Raw genomic sequence first — 21,258 nt, 5'->3', positions numbered from 1 at the left:
TATATATATATGTGTATACATATATATATATATATGATGTATATATATATATATATGTGTGTGTGTGTGTGTATATATATATATATATATATATGTGTGTGTGTGTATATATATATATATATATATATGTGTGTGTGTGTGTGTGTATATATATAATGAATTATTAAATAATTAGTGTATTTAATATCAAGGGATATACATCAACTGCTTAGTTAAATAAATAAGGAATCGACATTGACAAAAAAAAATTTTTTACACAATGACTGGGTAGTAATTTTTTTTTACCATGATATTAGGGTTAGTAATGAGTCGATGTGGCAGAATTAGGTTTATTAACCCTTGAGAACGACGAATAGGAAGGGAAAATGAAAAATCGATGGAGACATGCACTTAATAACTAAGGAAGGCCCGGCGCCAAGGTGGTGGAAGAAAGGATCTAGGGAAAAAGAGGTTGATAGCAGCAATTATGGGGCGGTGAGGTTACTAATGAAAGGAATAACAAATCTGCCTTTTAAAAAAATATATCTGAGGCGCAGATCTTTCACATAGTTTGATATGAGAATCTGCGCTATTATATAAATGATACAACATAGTAATGGAATAAATGATTTTAACCCGAATGGTAAATGACATATAATGAGGGATCAATGTAATACAGTGTATTCATTGCAAACTGCTCCCTCATTTTCTCAATGGGCTCCAATTAATTATTCTCATTAGAACCAAAAAAAAAAAAATTAAAATACAGATCTCTTCGTTTTTTTATATATAAAAAAAGCCTGAAATATTTTATTGAAAAGATCTTAATAATAATAATAATAATAAGTCAGAGAGTAAAACGTAACAGAGGTTTCTATTTTTTTTTGTTGAGAAAATATAATAAATAGAAATATTCTATAATACCGACGGAAAATACTTGGTGTGTTTATTTGCGTGTGTGTGTGTGTGTGCAAGGTATATTATTACTTCAAAGGCGAAAGATATGAAGAAACAAAACAAGAAATAACAACAAAAACATTGTAAATCTAATAAATTATTGCTATTACTACTTACCAGGTTTAGATTGCGGTATTCCTGACCGTAGTTCAGTAACAGTTCCACACGAGATGGTAAAAAAAAAAAGGACTTTCTATACAAAAAAAAGACAGTCTGATGTAAAAATTAAGGTGGGGATGTAGCAACGAGCACTGCTCGAATTTCGATTTGGTATCTGAATATAAGTAGCAGGTTAATTCTAGTTCATAATATTCAAATTGAGATTAATTAAAGTGAGTATTTCGGCAATCTCAGGCATTGACAGCGGCTCATTTCCTCTTTCAATCTGTGAGGAAAGAGAGTTGTAGGGGTCGTGAAACTGTCAGACAGTCGCAGGGGTTTATCAACAGCCAGCCACAGACCAACACACAAAATCGGCAAAAACATCTTCCTTGAGGGACACATAGATCATAGATGGGTCCGTGCAACAGCAACAGACTCTCCCATCACCGTCAGCCATTTTTCTATTTACTATATTAGTTTCTTGTTTCCCTTTTTGGCCACACTCTCTCCCTGCCGTTAGATGTTTCTTATCTATTTTACTTTTGCTTTTAGCTAGAAATTCCCCCTTCGACTCTTATCACAATCATCACCCACTGAAACGTCAGTCAGCAGCAAATGAACAGATATAAATATGTCAACTATTTACTCGAAATAGTCCAAAATAATTTTAAAAAATAAAAAAGAAGGTTCGAGTAAATAATTTTATGTAGATGTATAAGTAAAAATTTACGCTATTTATTAATTTACATACAAAAATAAAAATATTCGTTATTATTCTTTATATATTAATCATACCGACCGGAAAAGGAAAATATTCAGCCCGAGATTAGCAATAAGAGCAGACATTAATAAGAACTTCTTTGTAATCAAGGTGAAACATCAATACCTGTGAAGAATGTCTGTTGTATTAAGAAACAGTCTCCGGCAGTCTTTATTAATGGCTCAGAAATCTGCTGCTCCCAAAGCCAATATTATATCAGGACCTCCAAGAGTTAAAATTTCAAAAGTGGTAAGTTTGATCCATCTCTTTTAATCACTTTGAATGCGACAGGGTCATTGTTTGAAGGACACGGAATAGAATAACGAAAATAATATTGAAAAAAAAGATTATTAAATCTTTCTTTGTTGACAATTGGGTAAAACATTCTTTAATAATACAATTTATTAATTTAGGAGTTTTCTTCTGATCTTATTTTATACATCTACTATACTTTTAATACCAGGGTCAACGCGGATCTTTCAGACACTGAATATATTCCAAAATTCTGATTCAAAGGCAGTTTATATGACTAAAACTGTTGTTTACTGATTTAGATCTCCTTTATTTAAGCAATATTCTCTAATTCATTTTTTAAATCTTTTTATTATTTAACTTCGTATGGTTTATACAGTGGAAAATTCCTTTGTTTCTAAGGTGAAAATATAAATCGGTGCATACATCTCTGCTCATTTTCACATCATTTCTTCATTCTTTGTGGTGTAACAATTTTTCTTATCTATCAATGTCAATATGCGAATGAAAATTTTGAGATATAAATAATATAAATTTTAAAAATTAAGAAATTCTGAAACGGCACACTGGTTCCTTAATGTAAAAGGAAGTTGCTAAACCTATTTGATGTGTCCGCTTACTGTAGTTTTTTTTTTTTAAATAAACTAATTTTAATATTACAAATACACTTTCAATTGAATAAACAGTGAATAAGATATATATGTGGGTATTTTCTGAATGTTGATTTTTGTCCTAATACTTTTCCAATGCAAGGTTTTATTTGAAGGGCATCGGTCAGTTATTAATGTTGCTGTTATTCAGCTCGACGCTTTCGTTTCGAATGTGTCGCAAAATCGACATCTATTATCAATCAAGGCACTTTTTCGTTAGAGAAGCGCTTGAAGCTGTGTCTCATAAAAATAGTAAACAGACACAAAAGGTCAACACTTTCTTTTATTCTTTATTTTTTTAGTGGGACTTAAACGATATCCAAACACGACAACACGTGGAAGTATTAGGAAATATATATTAGCGTCGCCATACACGTGACTTAGTGACAAAACTATTCTTATTCAGTTCCGGTTATATTAATTTTGTCTTTTTTTTTGTAATCATTCGGAAACCAAACGTAAACTTCCAATATTTACAATAGGAATTACGGAACGCCAATGCTCATTAAAATAAATATTCAATCTATATAGAAATAAACTGTCAGTTAACTGCTAACGCTTTTTTTAAAAAAGAAACCATTTGCATTGTATGTCATTGCCTCTCATTATTCAAAACATTCGAGTTAGATGTTTATTTTGTCTTTCATCCCGTCGAGGTCGACGAAATACGTACCAGTTGAATACTGGCTCTCCCATAAAATTTCACGCCTTGTGCTTAAAGTAGAAAAGATTATCTCTAAAGATAAGCATGTCATCAGTAAGTGCAGATCTTGACCTTGTCTTTGGCCATGGCTTGCTAGAAATAGTAGCCAGAGTCCATCAAGTCTCATTCTGTTAGTCTTGAAATAAAGGAAAGACACATTGGACAACGTTGTCTTTGATATATTTAAGGAAAAAAAAACAAAAACAATTGATCGTAGCTGAAATGCTTTTTTTTTCCATGAATCATTCAATCGGGATTAAATCTAAAGAGGGTAGACAAAAGGCGGACAGAAACATAAGCACTGAAGATCGACGTCTAGACTGCACCCCATACGTGTAAACTTCCGCATCACAGTATGTAGTATGATCCTCAACCAGGTGGGGACATGTAATATCTGTAATGATATAGATTTGTGTGGGGCGTGTCTCGTCATTCGGTACCAAGTACATAAGCTGCAAAGATGAAACGCTACCCAATATTGTTCATGATACACCAGCGCGAACATCCTAGGATACATCCAACAAAGCACAACCATTTAATTCTTTCTAATCTTCACTGCGTTTGCACTTCTCGAAAATTCCATTCTTGCCTATGTTTTCCCTGCAGAATCTTATGATTGAACAACAATCGTTTTCTCTAATCATTGAGAGCCTGCAATGGTTGTGAACGACGCCCCTTATCATAAATAATACAAAGTAACAATTGACTGTATTTGATGACATCCAATACGCCATCCCCTCTCTCCTTCCCCAGAAAAATGTCTCAAAAAATCACCCCGGATCCTATATGCAAAGTTGGGTCTCTCGTGCTTTACTGCATTAAAATAATTTTTCCCCGTGCGTCTTGTATGCCATCAAATATGATATTAGGAATTATTTCATGTTGGTTCATAAATGGAAGGTCCTTTGGCCGATTGACATTTAAATGTTCATATTCTTCCTTTTAATTTAAGGTGTAGGTTTGAGCAAATAGGTGACGCCATATATATGAGGGGGGTTTGCTAGACCTTTTTCTTTTATTACAACTTGAGAAACTAAACTTTGGTCCTTTCCTAAAACTTGTTCCTTGATGAATTATTTACACAACACAATCCTGAATTATCTTTTTAATTTGAAATTAAAAACTTGTATATTTGATTAGATTCTCTCGGATTTTGAGGAAAAACATTGTTGTTATATCAACTGAACTACCTACTCGTTAAATTAACGTAAATAGCTTAATGTTCTCGTGCCAAATCAGTGACGCGGTTGGACTTCTGAATTCCAGGCTTCGACGCAATTTCCTTCTCTTCGATTTCACTTTTAGTCGCCTTGAAGGATCTATTATAAGACATTTGGCAACAACAAAAGTGCTATGCTGAAGGATTGAACGCAAAACCTCGTGATTGTAAAGCGTACTTCTGGATCATTTGGCCTTGACCACTTAGTTCTATATAAATATATCGATTTTTTTTCTATTGTATATACGAGACTAGATTTAGTTTTGTATATAAAATAAAATTTGGTTGTCTCCCCTGACATTGAATTTATTCTAAGGAAAAAAATGATTAAAACTTTTAAATGTATTTTTCTGAGATGTTCTTCCTTTCTCATCCGTTCGTTAGGCCCATGGATGCTTTTTTTAATTTTTGGATCCTTAAAAAGCAAGTATTTTTGACTTGCTTTAAGTAAATAAACAGCATTAAAATGATGTATAGTCACTTTATTTCACATTGCTCCAGTCCACTCAGCTGTAGAAATGAGTTACAACTTCACTGGTGCCAAGCTGTATTGGCCCCTCTGCCTTTCCCTTGGATAACATCAGTGGCATGGGGAGGGGAGGCTGGTATGCATTGGCGACTGCTGGTCTTCCATAAACAACTTTGCCCGGACTTGTGCCTCAGAGGGCAACTTTCTAAGTGCAATCCGATGGTCAGTCATGACTGAAGGGGATCTTTACTATGATTTACTGATTACTTAGCATTTTTAGGGGGGGAAATGAAATCTAGTTGACTAGGTTTTATACTTCTACAATTGAAAGGACATTTAAAGTGTTGTACTAGATGTATTACTGTTAGTGTTGTTTTAGAACAGTGAGTTTTAACCTGGATAACAGCATACCTACTGCCCTTAGGGTTGTGAGCTTACAAGAGGGATGGGTGAAATTTTTCTTAAACTAGATACGTTTATACTTTGACTACATTTAAAAAAAAATCTTTGGTTGAAAATATAAACAGGACATTTTGTTATCAATGAGCTAAAATATGACTGAATGTGTACCAAAGCTCAGTATAATTTCATAACCTAAGCCCTCGCTTTCTTTAGTATTTTCTATAACTTTATCATACGGAGCACTTGTCCATGCAAATGTCTAAAAGGAGACCCAATGCTGGATGGGATACTATAAGATAATTCTATTTAAACCGACCATATCCGGCCCAAATATTCTTGTTTTTTATGTTTTATGTTCAAACAGCCAGATGTGACCTATCACACCTACTCTACAGTGTCATTCTAAAACTGAGCAGTCATATCATCAAAATGTCAAAGCTACGAGACAATGCATGATTAATTGAAAATAATCAATTAGCATTACATTCAACAGTAATCTGAGTGCTAAAAGTTTAATCAAGATAATCTACTGGGAATTCTTTTATAATTTGCATTGATTTTAAGCTGTTGTTTAGTTATTTCCCTTTGCATCAGAAAAACGAATGTAATCTAGATACAGAATTTGTTACAGTTTAACTTCTTTATCTGAAATTATATTGAAAAATCTCTTTCTGTAAAAGAATTGGTTGGGGAGTAGATTCAGTTTGAGTGACTCAACATTTTTAATTTGAACATTTAATGCAACAGGACAAACAATAACCATAAAATATTGACTCTATCCTCATCAAAACCCATGCTAGCTTTGAAAAACTGGGCATTGAAAAAATGAACAAATATAGTTTCAATAGACAAGTGATTTATTTTAAGAACATTTGTGTAATAATTTTATTTATTTATTTATTTTTAAATCTCAGTTTTCATGTAATTAAATTTTTTCATCATTCTTACCCCACTGTGGTGAGATAACCAGCAATGACGACCCAAATAGACCCATGGGCTGTGGGGGTTGTCGTCTGAGTGGTGCAAAGGTGTCCTCCGCCAGGAGTAGGGAATCGCCAACAAATAGTGGATGTAGCAACATGCTGTTACAGTGCACACCCCCTTACTAGTACTACAACTTCCCCTGTCACAAAGTGACTTAATTATCTTAAAATAAGCTCATTATAATTACATAAAATTTATCATTATCTGATTCTATATACATTCCAGTAAAAGTAGTTGTAGTGGCTATTTAGGACAGGGAAGCACTTTGGCATCTTTGAAGTTCCTGTCAGATTTTTTTTTTTTTTTTTTTACAGGTAGCTGTTGTGCAGACATGTGGCCTAGTGGTTAGGGTGTTGCACTCAGTTGTAAAATCATGGTTTCAATTCCTTGACTGGGCAGTGTGTTGTGTTCTTGAGCAAAACACTTCATTTCACATTATTCCAGTTCACTCAGCTGTCAATGGGTTGATCCTGCAATGGACCATTGTCCCATTCAGTGGGTAAAGATGCTGCAATCTCAGTCATGTGCTATGGAAACAGGGCTAAGATCCAGCTTTATTAGCCCTAAGGTTCATAACCGATGTAATTCTCTGTCAGGAAGCAATTAATTTTAATTTCTGAGGTAGGAAAATGGGGGTACTTGTCCCCTGACTGGCTCCCATGTAGGTGGCACGTAAAAAGCACTTTCTGAACGTGATTGATGTCAGACCCACTTGACTGGTTCCTGTGCCGGTGGTGCGTAAAAAGCACCTACTACACTCTCGGAGTGGTTGGTGTTAGAAAGAGCATCCAGCTGTAGAAACATTGCCAGATCAGATTGGAGCCTGATGCAGCCACTGGCTCTCCAAACTTCAGTCAAACCACCCAACCCATGCCAGCATGGAAAACAGACGTTAAACGATGCTGATGATGATGTAGGAAAATAGATTTTCTGAGGGATTATGTCGCAAAACTGCAACTAAAATCCAATTTTTCAATAGATCAATACTGAATACTGTTTAATTGTTGCAGGATTTGTATTATCTTTTATATTTATTGATTTTCAATGACTAGACATACAAGGCTATTGTCGTCGTCTTTTCTCATGTGTTAGCATAAAGTAGACTCAACAGGAACTGAAACAGCTGTAGAATGATTTTCTAAACGTGCCACCAGCACAAGTGCTAGAAGGCAACGCTGGTTACAATTATGCTCAAATGGTGCTATTTACGGGCCACTAGCACGGAAGCCAGACAGCTGCTCTGGCAATGCAGGCTAAATATTAATCATCATGTGCTCCCAAGAGTTTATAACTAACAAAATCACAATTCTGAATATTTAAATACAATATATTTGACCTTAAGTGTAGTTGGTCTGATTTTCAGTTATTTAAGAATTGTCTGTGAGGAAATGTGTTTACAACAAAGATCTGTAAAATAAAGGTGTGCAGAAGAACAAGAACTCAGTACTTACAGCCAGTTTTCTGTGTAGTTAAGCAAGATCCATCACTCCATAACTTGTAATGCTTGTATTTTAGGATTTTCTGGTCAGAAATAGGACAAACATTCAGTTATACAAACAATTGTTGCAATAATATATAAATGAATATACAAAAAACATTATGAAAAATGGATATAAATTAATTAAAAAAAAAAATAGTTGTATGTATTAAATATAAACAATGGTATGCATAAGAAATGAAGTAAAAGAAATAACACTGATAATAGTTGTAATGAAATTAGAGTGAAATTTTGTTCACAAACAACTAGTTAGGTTACACTGAGTCCTGCATTTTGATTCGGTTGTGATAAAAAAAAATACAACTGTGTTGAAATAAGAAAATGACCTGTGTGACAGATATGTTCTAGGGTTATAATCAGCTTGAACAATGGCAAACAGGAGTTTGATACGTTATCTTAGGACAGTCCAGAATATGTGGGTTATTTGTTTACCAAAGACTTTTCTGCATTTATATAATTGCTAGAGTATTCTTTAAATAACCCTAGAAAAAAAAAAATATATATATATATATATATATGGCTATGTGGTTAAGAAGCTTGCTTTGCAACCATGTGGTTTTTGGGTTCAGCCTCACTGTGCATCCCTTTGAGCAAGAAGCTTGTACTATAACCTTGTAGGTGAATTTGATTGTCAAAAACTTTGTGGAAGCCTCTGTGTGTGTTAGCATTTATCCCCACCACCACTTGACTATCAGCATTGGTTTGTTTATGTCCCTGTAACTAAGCGGTTTGGCAAAAGAAATTGATACAAGTACTAGACTTAAAGTGAGTGTCGATTTGCTCTGCTAAACCCTTCAAGGCAGTGCCCCTGCATGACCACTGTCCAGTGACTGAAATAAGTGAGAGATATAACAAAAGTATCAATGGAACTTTTTCATTTTTCGTATATCTCCTATAATCATTGGATTTTACAGTTTTTAGCTTAAAAGTAGCTTTTTGGGGGGTTTGCTTTTTTTGTTTTTGCTTTAATAACAATTTTTACTTTTTATTTTCAGGAGAAATTTTCTCTTGGTGCACTAATGGTGACATTAGTATGTACTCCTTCAGGAATAATTTTATCCAATCTCAAAAATTACAGAAAAGAAGACTGAGAATATCTTGCAGCATGTCCTGGCTGTCTTCAGTAACTAAAGATTCTCAAATGCCAGAGTGATTTAGCAGACTTGTGTGTTAAAAAAAAATAATAATAAATTTTATAAAATGAAATTAATTTGTTTGTTTTATTATTTATACATATTAAGTTTTAAATCCAGTACATTAATACAGGCAAAACAAGGTGGGGAAAATGGTACTCGAATACCGTAGGTAGAGCAATATGCTTTTTTATTAAAGCTGCAAAAACAGAGTTTCATGTTCCTGTTCATTGGACAGTTGTGTCTGACAAACAGGAACGTGAAACTTTGAGTCACAGTTTTTTGTGATGTTCTTGCAGCTTTAATAAAAAAAGATAGATATATATATATACAATGGGCTTATTTTGGTTGAGCTGGGGTTACAATTGAAGATACATACCCAAGGTACCCTGCAGTGGAACTGATCCTGAGACCAAGTGGTTTAGGTTGCATGCCTGTGCCATGGAATCTGTAAATACCAGTCTAGTGACTCACATAGGTAGATGAACGGAAGTAATAATTATGAAATCCCATAAAATGATATTCATTCACTGAATAGCCATTCACTGGGAAAATAAATAAATAAAACAACAATTAGAAAATGTAAACATTTCATTGCACTTAACACAAAAAAAAAATTGGTATAAATTGGCAAAGATTAGACTCCATTAGTACCCAGCCTTTACCTAGATTTCTTTTAGTCTGATTTCCATTTCTGTATTTTTACTTGGTCATCTGGTCATTCCTATAAAGTTCACTGAACTCACAGAATGATTACATAAAAAACTAAGTTAATTGGTCTTATTCTGAATAGAAACAAATATTTTATTATGGTCTTCTAGTCAAAATATCTCAAGTATTCTAGAGTTTTTTTTTGTTTTTTTTTCATTTCCTAGGCTGGGTTTTTTTCTGTTTTTTTTTTTACCTAAAAATAACTCTTATCTCTTTTAATCACTTGTGAAATGTATAGAGATATTGAATGAAGGAGAACAATCAAAGTCTTCCAATTACACTGATAATTTTTGTTGTTTTATTGATCTCATGGCATGGCTGTGTGGTTAAGAAGTTTGCTTCCCAACCATGTGGTCTTGGGTTCAGTCCCACTGTGCAGCATCTTGAACAAGTGTCTTCTGCTAGAGACCTTAACCCTGACCAATTTTCCACTTACAATAGTCCTTCATTTAGACTCTAGCTTGTATTTCAGACATTCATTATCATTTTAATGTCTACATTTCCATACTTACAAGGGTCAGATATTATTTATTAAGGCAGATGCTCTTCTTATCACCAACTCTCACTTGTTTCCATGCAAGGTTCCCATAGTCCTTCAAACACGGATAACAGAATGGTGAGATATTGTATTCACAGAAGATTGCAAATGAACGACATCATTTGGATGATGATATCATATGCTCTTTTATTTGTTTGTCATTTGACTGCGGCCATGCTGGAGCACTGCCTTTAGTCGAGCAAATGAACCCCAGGACTTATTCTTTGTAAGCCTAGTACTTATTCTATCGGTATCTTTTGCTGAACCACTAAGTTACGGGGACCTAAACACACCAGCATCGATTGTCAAGCAATGTTGGGGGGACAAATATACACACACACAGACATACATATATATATATATATATATATATATATATATATACGATAGGCTTCTTTCATTTTCTTTCTACCAAATCCACTAACAAGGCTTTGGTCGGCCAGAGGCTATAGTAGAAGACACTTGCCTAAGGTGCCACGCAGTGGGACTGAACCCGGAACCATGTGGTTGGTAGGCAAACTACTTACCACACAGCCACGATATCAAAGCAAAAAAATATAAACGCACATACACACAGGTTAACAAAGTGGGGATGGATAAGATAAAGGCAAAAGATTGTGTTGAGTAGCAATAAAGGTGGCTCCTGCACTGACAGGGTCACCAAGTACATGCAAGACATTAAAAAAAAAACTTCTGAGGAAAAGAGGCATTGGAGGATATGATGATGAAAAGGTTATAGTGAGACAGATACAGGTGTCTTGCTGTAGAGGAAGTATAAGGTTATCCAGCTGGAGAGAGAGAGAGAAAGATCCGAAATGAAGACAGAAACAGGTGTGCTACTGCAAAGGAAATGCACGGAGACCCAACCTGAAGGAAGTGCAGGAGAAGAAGAGAGAGTGGGAGACAAGCAGGATAGAGGTGGTGGCAAAATGCCGGGCAGACTCACAAGGAGCAGGGGTCAGAATATAAATGAGATTGCTGAGTAAAGGAAGAGAGGTATGTAGATGGTGGCAAGTGCAGGGCATACCCTTGAGGTTCAAATGCCGTAATCTAAGTGGGAGTGAGATTAAAGAGTGTGGGTAAGTGGCGAAAGACCTGGGTATATATAGAGTTGGAGGGGCTACAGTAAAGAAACATGTTTTTGATAAGTAAAATAATGCTGTTTTTTGCTTTATTGTAATACAATTGCAATATATCACTAGAATTATCATCATCATCATCATCATCAAACATCCATTGTCCATGCTGGCATGGGTTGGACTGGTTGACCAGAGATGGCAAGCTGTGGGGTGCTACACCAGGCTCCAGTCTGATTTGGCATGGTTTCTACAGCTGGATGCTAATCACTTTACAGAGTGTAATGGGTGTTTTTTCATACGGCGCCAGCAGCAGTGAGGTCACCGAATAACTTACAAGACAAGACTTCTCAACTGAGTGGAGAGGAGTCTTCAGGGAAGTGATTTTATACCAGGTGATGAGAGGTTAGGGTATGAATAGAGAAACAGAAATGGGTATCTTGCTGTAGAGGAGATATATGACAACCCCAGTGAGAGAGAGAGAAGAGAAAGAGAAGATGGGGAAGATGTGACAGAGGCTGAGATACACTCAAGTTTGCAGAGAGGTGCATGTAAGTGAAGTGGAATGAAGGATTGCATAGGGTGAGAGGGGGAGTAAATTCATGAGGGTGTAATGGGAAGTGGAGAGGAAGGAATATAGTGGGTGGATGCAAATAGAGGGAGGTGGGGCTTTAAGAGTGTATGCGGTAGGGAAGAGATCCAACAGAGACATACTGTGTGCAGATAAGTTGGGGAGGGTGGGAAAGACCTACATAATATAATCTGAAATATAATCTGTAGGAAAAAAATAATAAATAAATGAAAAAAAAATCCATAAAAAGATGGGAGATATTAGGGATATTTTAACCCTTGGTCTACCATGTGTAGCACCAATGACTCCTGCAGTACAAAAGGAATATATTTGTTCTGTATTGTGGGAGTCAGCAGTGATACCGATGCTATAAATCAATATGGTAGCTTATATAGTGAAACAGAATATATATCTGGTTTTAAAATTTTTTAAAAAATAAATAATTCATTACATAATTAGGCCACTGGTGCAAAAGAAAATATGGTGAAAAATTGGCTGGGTAGTCAAAGCATTAAATTCTAGATAAGGTAGGCGTAGGAGTGACTGTGTGATAAGCAGCTTGCTTACTACCCACATGGTTCCGGGTTCATTCCCACTGTGTGGTACCTTGGGCAAGTGTCTTCTACTATAGCCTCAGGCCAACCAAAGCCTTGTGAGTGGATTTGGTAGAAGGAAACTGAAAGAAGCCCGTCATATATATGTATATATATCTATGTGTGTGTATATATTTGTGTGTCTGTGTTTGTCCCCCCCCCCCCAACATCGCTTGACAACCGATGCTGGTGTGTTTACGTCCCCGTAACTTAGCGGTTCGGCAAAAGAGACCGATAGAATAAGCAGTAGGCTTTCAAAGAATAAGTCCTGGAGTCGATTTCCTCGACTAAAGGCGGTGCTCCAACATGGCCACAGTCAAATGACTGAAACAAGTAAAATAGTAAAGGTGTGTTGGAATAAAAATTTGAATTTATGAGAGAAAAGTGTGAACCCTTTCACCTGTTAATGTTTATGTGGAAGTCAAAACAAGTCAATATTTGTAAAATATAACCTTTTGAGTAAAAGGTAAAAAAAATATTTTCAGATCACGTCATAAATCTGAGATGATTCATGATCTGGGAGACTGCTTTTAGTTGGTTTGAATCATATTTGATTCATTCACCAATGGATTTTAGGTTTATAGCAATATACAACATGAAAGGAAAGAGAATGTAGTTAAAGGTGAATAATTAAAGTTATTTTGATCTAAAATTATTTCAAAACAGATATTTTTTCATCATCATGTATCATCTGTTTTCATTTGCTTTGCATAAATATTACAAACTTAAAATAAGCTTAAAATATAGGGATTAATCCTTTAAAATTGTTTATGCTACTCTGGGATGGGTGTGTCAAATGTTAGTCCCAAATGTTGAATAAATCTAATCCTCTTAACACATGTTAGCATGATTTTATTATTATTATTATTATTATTTTTGAATCAAATCAGAGGAGTCAATTTTTTTTTCATTTCTCCTTTATTGTTGCCCAAATAAATTATTTTAAAATTAAATTAGTAAACTAAACTAAACGAAAATTAATTTTTTGTTTTTCTTAACACTAAGTCCTTATGCTAACGACATCCACAGTTTTGTAATAAAGTCTGGTTGTCTCTGCAAACACGACCTTTACAAAGGTTGTAGGCTGTTTTACCTGCTTCGGATTATCTGGATATAAACAATTTGATTGCTGATCAGTTTGGGTGTCAGCAGATGCCACTTATGTGATGCTGACATATCAGATACAACCTCTAAATTAAAATACATGAATATTGATCAGTTATAGCTACAGTTGGCAAGTAAGCCTATCTTCTTTTCTTTCACAGGACTCCATTGGACACGGATCAGAGCTACATTGGTGAGTTCACTTTTACTAAACTAGCAAAACTTTTTACTAATGATTAACCATCTTTCTTACAAATATTTTCTTTATTTTCTTTTATTTCTTCTTAAAGTTTCCATGAATATGTACTTAAACTACAATAAAAGTCAAATGTTCATCAACATTTATTTGGTCACATATATATGTTATATATAAAAATATATCATAACTCTAGCAGAACATAAGTACAACAACTGGGTGTGCTACAAATATTAAGGTGTACTTGAATAGCTCAGCCTTTTTTTTATAAAAAATAAGATGCATATGTTTAAATGATTGTGTATTTATATATTAGATACACACACACACACATTTATAGTGTAAAAAACTAAAATAGATTGAAACAGTGTAGAATTGAATTGAACAGGGTTCCTCAAATTGAATATATACCTTGCCATGTTCCATATATGCTTGTACATATTAGCACCTAAATATGAATGAGGTATTTTTACATACAATTCCATAAGTGTGTGTGTGCAAGCATGTATATATATTTTTGTGTGTGTATATATATACACATATATATATATATATATACACATATAATTGTTAAACAGGGCAACAAATGTCAAGGCAAGGCAAACAACTCAAGTCATATATATTATTACTGGAAAAAATTCAAAGTCTTACACCTGTTTCTGAGATATCCCCGAGTATGGGATATTCTGCCACCAGAGAATCCAGCGTACCTAATCATTTAGATCACCTGTGAACTAAACCCCCATACTTTGTATATATATATAGATATATAGATATAGATATAGATATTTATATGTATATATTAAAAGTGGATATTAAATGATAATGATGATATACATACATATGTATGTATGCATGTATGTGTATGCATGTATGCATGTATGTGTGTATATGTGTATGTATATATCCAGTGAGAAGGGATCAGATAATCGAGACATTTACCTGAGGCAGTACTCACATGAGTGGTGTCTATCTGAAATTGTATAGAGGAAAGTTAAGTTTCTGCTGTAGGAATATTGGTTTCAAACAAACAGAAAATCCAGAAGGTTTATTACTGTTACTCAGTATGACCAACAAGTGAAGACTGGAGTTGTTGGTATTAATTCATTGCATTGTTTACAATTGTTTCATCAACATGTGGGTAACAAATTAGACATCACGTATGCTGACAAAGAGTGAACAATGATGTAGTCGTGCTCCTTATGAAGTGTATATTGCCATAAGGCCTCTACAGTCATTTAATCAATAATCAGATGAATGATATTTTCATTCTAGGGTTGATAAAATGAGTTATTGTAATACAATATATTCATTATTTGTCAAAGAAATGAGTACTGCCTCCTAAAATAATTAAATCAGATCTTTACTCTCTGTTCTATCCTCCTTTCTGAGCCACTCCTGTATCTCCCACCTTACCCCTCCATTTACAAGTATTTCCCATTGTCTGCAATCGCCACCCTTGCTCATCACTCACTACATTAACTTCTACCTCCACCTGTTTACTCACCCCTAACACTCCTATGAAAGCATCCACACACTCTCTCATCCCTGAGCATTGCCCACTGTCCATATCCTCTTTTATATACTCACATTCTTGTACTTTAAGAGTTTGCTCTTGCACCCCATCGCTACTTACCTTTATCTCCTCCTGTCATGTATCTCCTCTATAGCAAAGCCTCTGTGCTTGTCCCTCTATCATACTTTAGCTTTTCTACACCTGGCATAAAACCACCCACCTTCCCCTCCCAAATACTTCCGCTTAGTTTTGGGAGTTTTTCCCCCTTCCTTTGTTTACTATTCTTTTCAGTCTTACAAATTACATGGCAACCTCACTAGTGTTGGTGACACAAAAAAAGCAACCAGTACAATCTGTAAAGTAGCTGGTGTTAGGAAGGGCATCCAGCTTTAGAAACCATGCCAAAGATGACACTGGAGCTCTACGCAACTGTGCAGCTCATCAAACCTCGGTCAAACCATCCAATCCTTGCCAGCTTTGAAGCCGACATTAAATGATGCTGCTGATGATGATGATGATGACAATGATGATGATGATGACAATGATGATGATGACAACATCAACACAACAACAACGACAACGATGATAATGATGATTAAAGAAATTAATATTTATACAAATTATAAGCATCTATACGTTTATAATCCAAAAGTTGACCTTCCTGGATTTTACCCTTAGACATGGAAGTTATTTACCCTATCTTGAGACAAGTATATACTACCCCTACAGAAAACCCAATGAGTAAACAATCTACATTCATGAATATTCCAACCACCCTCCAGCTGTAATCAGAAACCTGGTTACATGTATCAGTGGAAGAATCTCCAACCTATCATCGGATAGAGAGAGACATTCTTAAAAGGCAGCATACCATTATAACAAGGCTCAAGTGTTTTTACTGACAAGTTAGTATGCATGAAGGATTCCCCATCTTCACCCACAAACTGTAAGTATTCTTGAGCAAGACACTTTATTTTATGTTGCTCCAGTTCACTCAGCCGTGGAAATGTGTTGTAATGTCACAGGTGCCAAGCTGTATCGGTTCCTTTGCCTTTCCTTTCAATAACATTTGTGGCATGGAGTGGGGAGGCTGGTGTGCATGGGTAACTGCTGGTCTTCCATAAACATCCTTGCCCAGACACATGCCTCAGAGGGGAACCTTCTTGGTGCAATCCTATGGTTATTTATGACCAAAGGGGGTCTTTACCTGATATTTATATACATACACACACATACATATATGTATATATCTAATATAAAAAATGCAAAAACTAATTTCTGTGTGTCGGTGTGTCATACTTCAAACCACTCTATCACTATTCATTGACATTTCTACTATTGCTCATGTTGGGATGAGAGTAATAGCAGGCATAGAGATGCTGAGGGTGGTCGCAAAGACAGACAGAGAGAAAGAGCAAGAAAAAGAGAGAGACAAAGAAATTTAGGGAGAGTTGATGATGTTTTTATTAAAAGTAATAGTGTTGATGGTGACAGTGGGAGTAATAATAAGAAAGAGAGAAAGAGTGGGTGTGTGACAGAAAGAGGGACTGAACACTGAACTAACATACTGAACACAATCTTTTTACACACACATTTAGCCTTTTTGTGATGGTAATGGGGTGATAGTAATAGCATGAGCTATAGTTGTAATAGAGGCAGAGGTGGTGGTGATGATGGTCGTAGTGGTAGCCGAAGCGGTCAAGGATGACGGTGAGAGTAAGTGATGTAAAAGACAGTGATGATAGTGGTGGAGGGGAAGGCGGCGAAGTCAAAGGTATTGATGGCGGTGGCGTCAGAAGTCTGAATGGTGCGTATGGCAGATGTGGAAGTGATGGTGGTGATACTGTTGTTTATCATGCAGCTTTGCAATAAGTTCCCAGTCAACAAATTATATCATTGTTTTGATGAAAATTGTTCATTGCTTGAAAAATATTGGTCAAGTTTAATAAAATTTGATCCATGAAGTGTCATTGTTGGGCCCAAGGGCTAATGAAGAGCCCTCCACAGGGGATAGCCTGATAGGGTGGATTTTAAGCTGTATTTATATGTGTGTGTGTGTGTGTGTGTATATATATATATATATATATATATATATATACATTGATAACAATAAGGATTATGATGAAGTTGCATAGCATTACCTTTAATTCTTTTAATATATATACAACTTTACATAGACCTACACATGTTTCAACTGCACCAATTAGTATGACATATAAGGTCACTGTAAAGAAACAACTGTAGATCATTAGTTTACCATGATAAACACTTGTAAAACACAAGTATCCATAATTAGTACCACTGAGCGTCCATGATTAGTACCTCTGAGTGTCCATGATTAGTACCTCTGAGTGTCCATGATTAGTACCACTGAGCGTCCATGATTAGTACCTAGTGATAGGCTGAAGTGAGATGACCAGTAATCACATGAAACTGCAGGTTATGCTGTGATAACAGCAAGGAGTCCCTCACTCGTGTACCCTGACACCATCCTCATGCTCAGATGAATTTTCATCACATCTACTAATTAACCCATCGCTGGGACCCTAACAAGTGCTACCACTCTGGGTCAGAGTGGACCTGGGAATAATAGTGGCTAAGTGGTGGCTCCACACACTCAAAACCCTAGAATTCCCATATCAAGACCCCGATACCAGATTCAGTTTAAAGTCTTACCCAGGGCTCTCCATGTTTAATAGTGATCAACAGTGGATCAGAGGGGGCTCTACACACCTCAAAACCTTGGAACTCCTGAATGAGGGCCCTATTACTAGATGCAGTTTAAAGCCATACCCAGGGCATACATACATATATACATACATACATGCATACATACATACATACATACATACTTGCATGCATACATACATACATACATACATACATACATGCATGCTTATATACATACATGCATACATACATGCATGCATGCATGCATACATACATACATGCATACATACATGTATACATACATGCATGCATACATACATGCATGCAGACAGACATACATGTTCTTTTTTGCTGGGGAAAATGGTTCTTAAAGTATATATATTAAGCTATAAATAACAGCTTGTAAATGTTGAGTTGAAAAACTCTTTTGAACAGAATAAATCGACAGCTGTTTTCAACATTTCCTATCCAAACGGGTTTTCTTTGTTGTGACAATGTTATTAAAATTAATGAAAATGTGTAAAAGAATAATCTGTACAGAAAATACTTTAAGCAATCATCATCATCATCAACCCCTGGACATTACTGTTATGAGTCCTAAGGGCTGGTTAGCTGGTTTCCATGGCATAGAAATGACCAAAATCACAATATTTCCCTTGAAACAGATGCCAGTTTGTCATGAGGTTATTCACTTACAGTAGAGGTACCTGGAGCAATGTGAAACGAAGAATCCAAGATTCACGACCATAATCTTGTGATCACGAGTACAACACCCTAACCCTAACCCTAACCCTAACCACTAGGCTTTGCACCTTTGCCAATTGTTTTATAAATAATATAAGCGTTGCGTATAGAATGGACTTCAGTCTTCTGTTTCATTCAGTAGTTATAAAGCAAAGAATATAGCAGAAGATTGTTATAGATTTGAATAAGTAGCAGACGGAACAGCAGGCTGAATAACTACTGCAAAAGTTATTTTATTCTCTTGATTAAAAATGTTAAAATTAACAAACAGAAAGCCTGGCAAAGATAGTAATCTTTTTTGTAAGTCAAGAATGAAATGAATGTCTATTATAACCATAATATATTGCAATATTGTATTAATGCATGTGAGCAATGCTTAAGCAATGGGGAATTTACAGCAAAATATATAGATGTTGTTGAAGTTATTTATAAATTTTCACAAGGTTAAGATATATATATATATATATATAATTCCTCACAAGGTTAGTTGCAACACCAGCTTCTCTAATCCTTATCAGTTTCAAATACAGAGGTGATGGCAACTTATGTAAATGGTGTAAAAATAGCACAGACTTTAAAGAAGTGTGTACGTGTTACAGAAATTGATCATTTTTTAAAGTATTTATGGACTGACTTGCTGTGAGGTCAAATTCTGATTACAGCAAAATGCAGCTAGCATGAAGGTTTCTGTGAGATATTAAGCTTTTAAAATAAACACTATAAAAGCTAAGGGTGAGCTGGCAGAATTGGACAAAATATTTATCAGTATTTCTTCCAGCTTTTTATATTCTGAGTTCAAAATACTGCTGAGGTTAGTTTTGCCTATCATCAATTCAGGGTCAATAGCGGTAAGAAAATCTCAAGAGAGCTGAACAGCAGAAAGTCTTCAGAGAAGAAACCCTGCTTGGACAAATGTTTCAGCTTTTATCTTTTTACACTCTAAGGGGGCTGGGCCACATTCAGGGCCAACCCTAGGGTTGCTGGTGCCCCAGGCAAGTTGAACTTTGGCATGTACAATCTGACGGTCATGGAAATTTCCTTGTCTTTGTCATGCCCTCCTCGGTGCCCCCTAGCACATGGCATTCCCAGCGACTGCCCGAGTTGCCAGTACCTTGAGCCAGTCCTGGCCATATCCAGGTCATGACCCCTTCTGCTGATACCTTTTAGAGACTTATGCATTTGAACCACTTGGAGATTTTGTTAAGTTGTAACTTCTCTCTGTTGATTGGGATCAATGTAATCAACTATATCCCTTCTTCCCAAATTGTTGGCCTTGAACCCAACAATGGATTAGTATCCCATTGAAGCAATATACTGTGATCTCATTCATTTATACACCATGGAAACTAAGTAACTGGTCTTTTGAATCCTAGGGCTCAAAAAAAAAATAATAGGTTTGCAGATGTATATTAAACAGATTTACAGGAATTTCTTTTCTGTGTTGTCTCATCTATCTGTGTAAATTTTTAAATACCTTATTTCACTTAAATCCTTTAAACTATTCTCAACTTACATCAACCCCAGTGTTCAACTAGTATGTATTTTATCAACCCTGAAAAGACAGAAGACAACATCAATCCCAGAAAGTTAAGAGCCAAAAGAAATGCCCCCAAACATTTTGTCTCTGTCTGACTTATAAACACCTATTATACAATCAACATATGCTACAAATAAGGCAGCAAGTTGACAGGAACGATAGCATGCAAGGCGAAATGCTTAGCGGTATTTCATCTGCTGTTATGTTCTGAGTTCAAATTCCGCCAAGGTCGACTTTGCCTTTCATCCTTTCGGGGTCGATAAATTAAGTACCAGTTACGCATTAGGGTCGATGTAATTGACTCAATCCTTTTCTCTGTCCTTGTTTGTCTCCTCTATGTTTAGCCCCCTGTGGGCAATAAAGAAATAAATATATGCTTCAAATTTCTTCTCTTCCCTGTCCATGTTTCTCTACAGACGCAGTTTGATAGTTTCACTCTAAAGTGAAAGTTGTTGTTGGATATTTAACAATAGCAGCAACTCAGTATTCTTCCCCTTACACTGCTCAATCTAGACACAATGTTACAGTTATTTTAACACTCCCACTAATAATTACACTACCAACATAGTCAAGTGACTGAGGGGACCTGGTCTCTGGTTTAAAGATAATCACTCTAGTGATGCTTTTCACCCATCTTCACCCCAACAATCTCAATGGCCCTGCAAAATAATTAGGAGTACCACTCCTCTGCTGGCTAAGCCATTAAAATTAAAAATTGCTTCCCTCACCAAATATCCTTCCTTCATTAATTAATTAAGATATGGATGCAGTTAGGGCTGTGCAATTAACAGCTCATTTCTCAAATGCAGGATTTCAGGTTCAGCCCTGAGCTGATCTATGCCTTGGGAATAAAGTTGGTGGACAGAAGCTGCATGAAGTCTGGTGTACATGTTG

General features: G+C 35.6%; 1 protein-coding gene and 1 long non-coding RNA gene across 2 annotated transcripts in view; both read left to right on the top strand.

The window, feature by feature from the left end:
- The first annotated feature begins 1,872 nt into the window (after positions 1-1,872).
- Positions 1,873-9,181, top strand: LOC106877184 (uncharacterized). The gene is made up of 2 exons (XR_001410342.2): positions 1,873-2,047; positions 8,971-9,181. It is a non-coding gene; the product is annotated as an uncharacterized LOC106877184 (long non-coding RNA).
- A 4,567-nt stretch (positions 9,182-13,748) lies between these two features.
- LOC106877148 (dehydrogenase/reductase SDR family member 7) overlaps positions 13,749-21,258 on the top strand; it is a 21,332-nt gene continuing 13,822 nt past the window's right edge. The window contains exon 1 of the mRNA XM_014925953.2: positions 13,749-13,894. The gene's annotated coding sequence lies outside the window, so the exon portion shown is untranslated. The remainder of the gene's footprint in view (positions 13,895-21,258) is intronic.

Source organism: Octopus bimaculoides, chromosome 11, assembly GCF_001194135.2.
Source record: "Octopus bimaculoides isolate UCB-OBI-ISO-001 chromosome 11, ASM119413v2, whole genome shotgun sequence".
NCBI classification, from domain to species: Eukaryota; Metazoa; Mollusca; class Cephalopoda; order Octopoda; family Octopodidae; genus Octopus; species Octopus bimaculoides.
The sequence above is the reverse complement of the archived record's forward strand: the minus strand, read 5'-3'. Positions and strand labels throughout refer to the sequence as shown.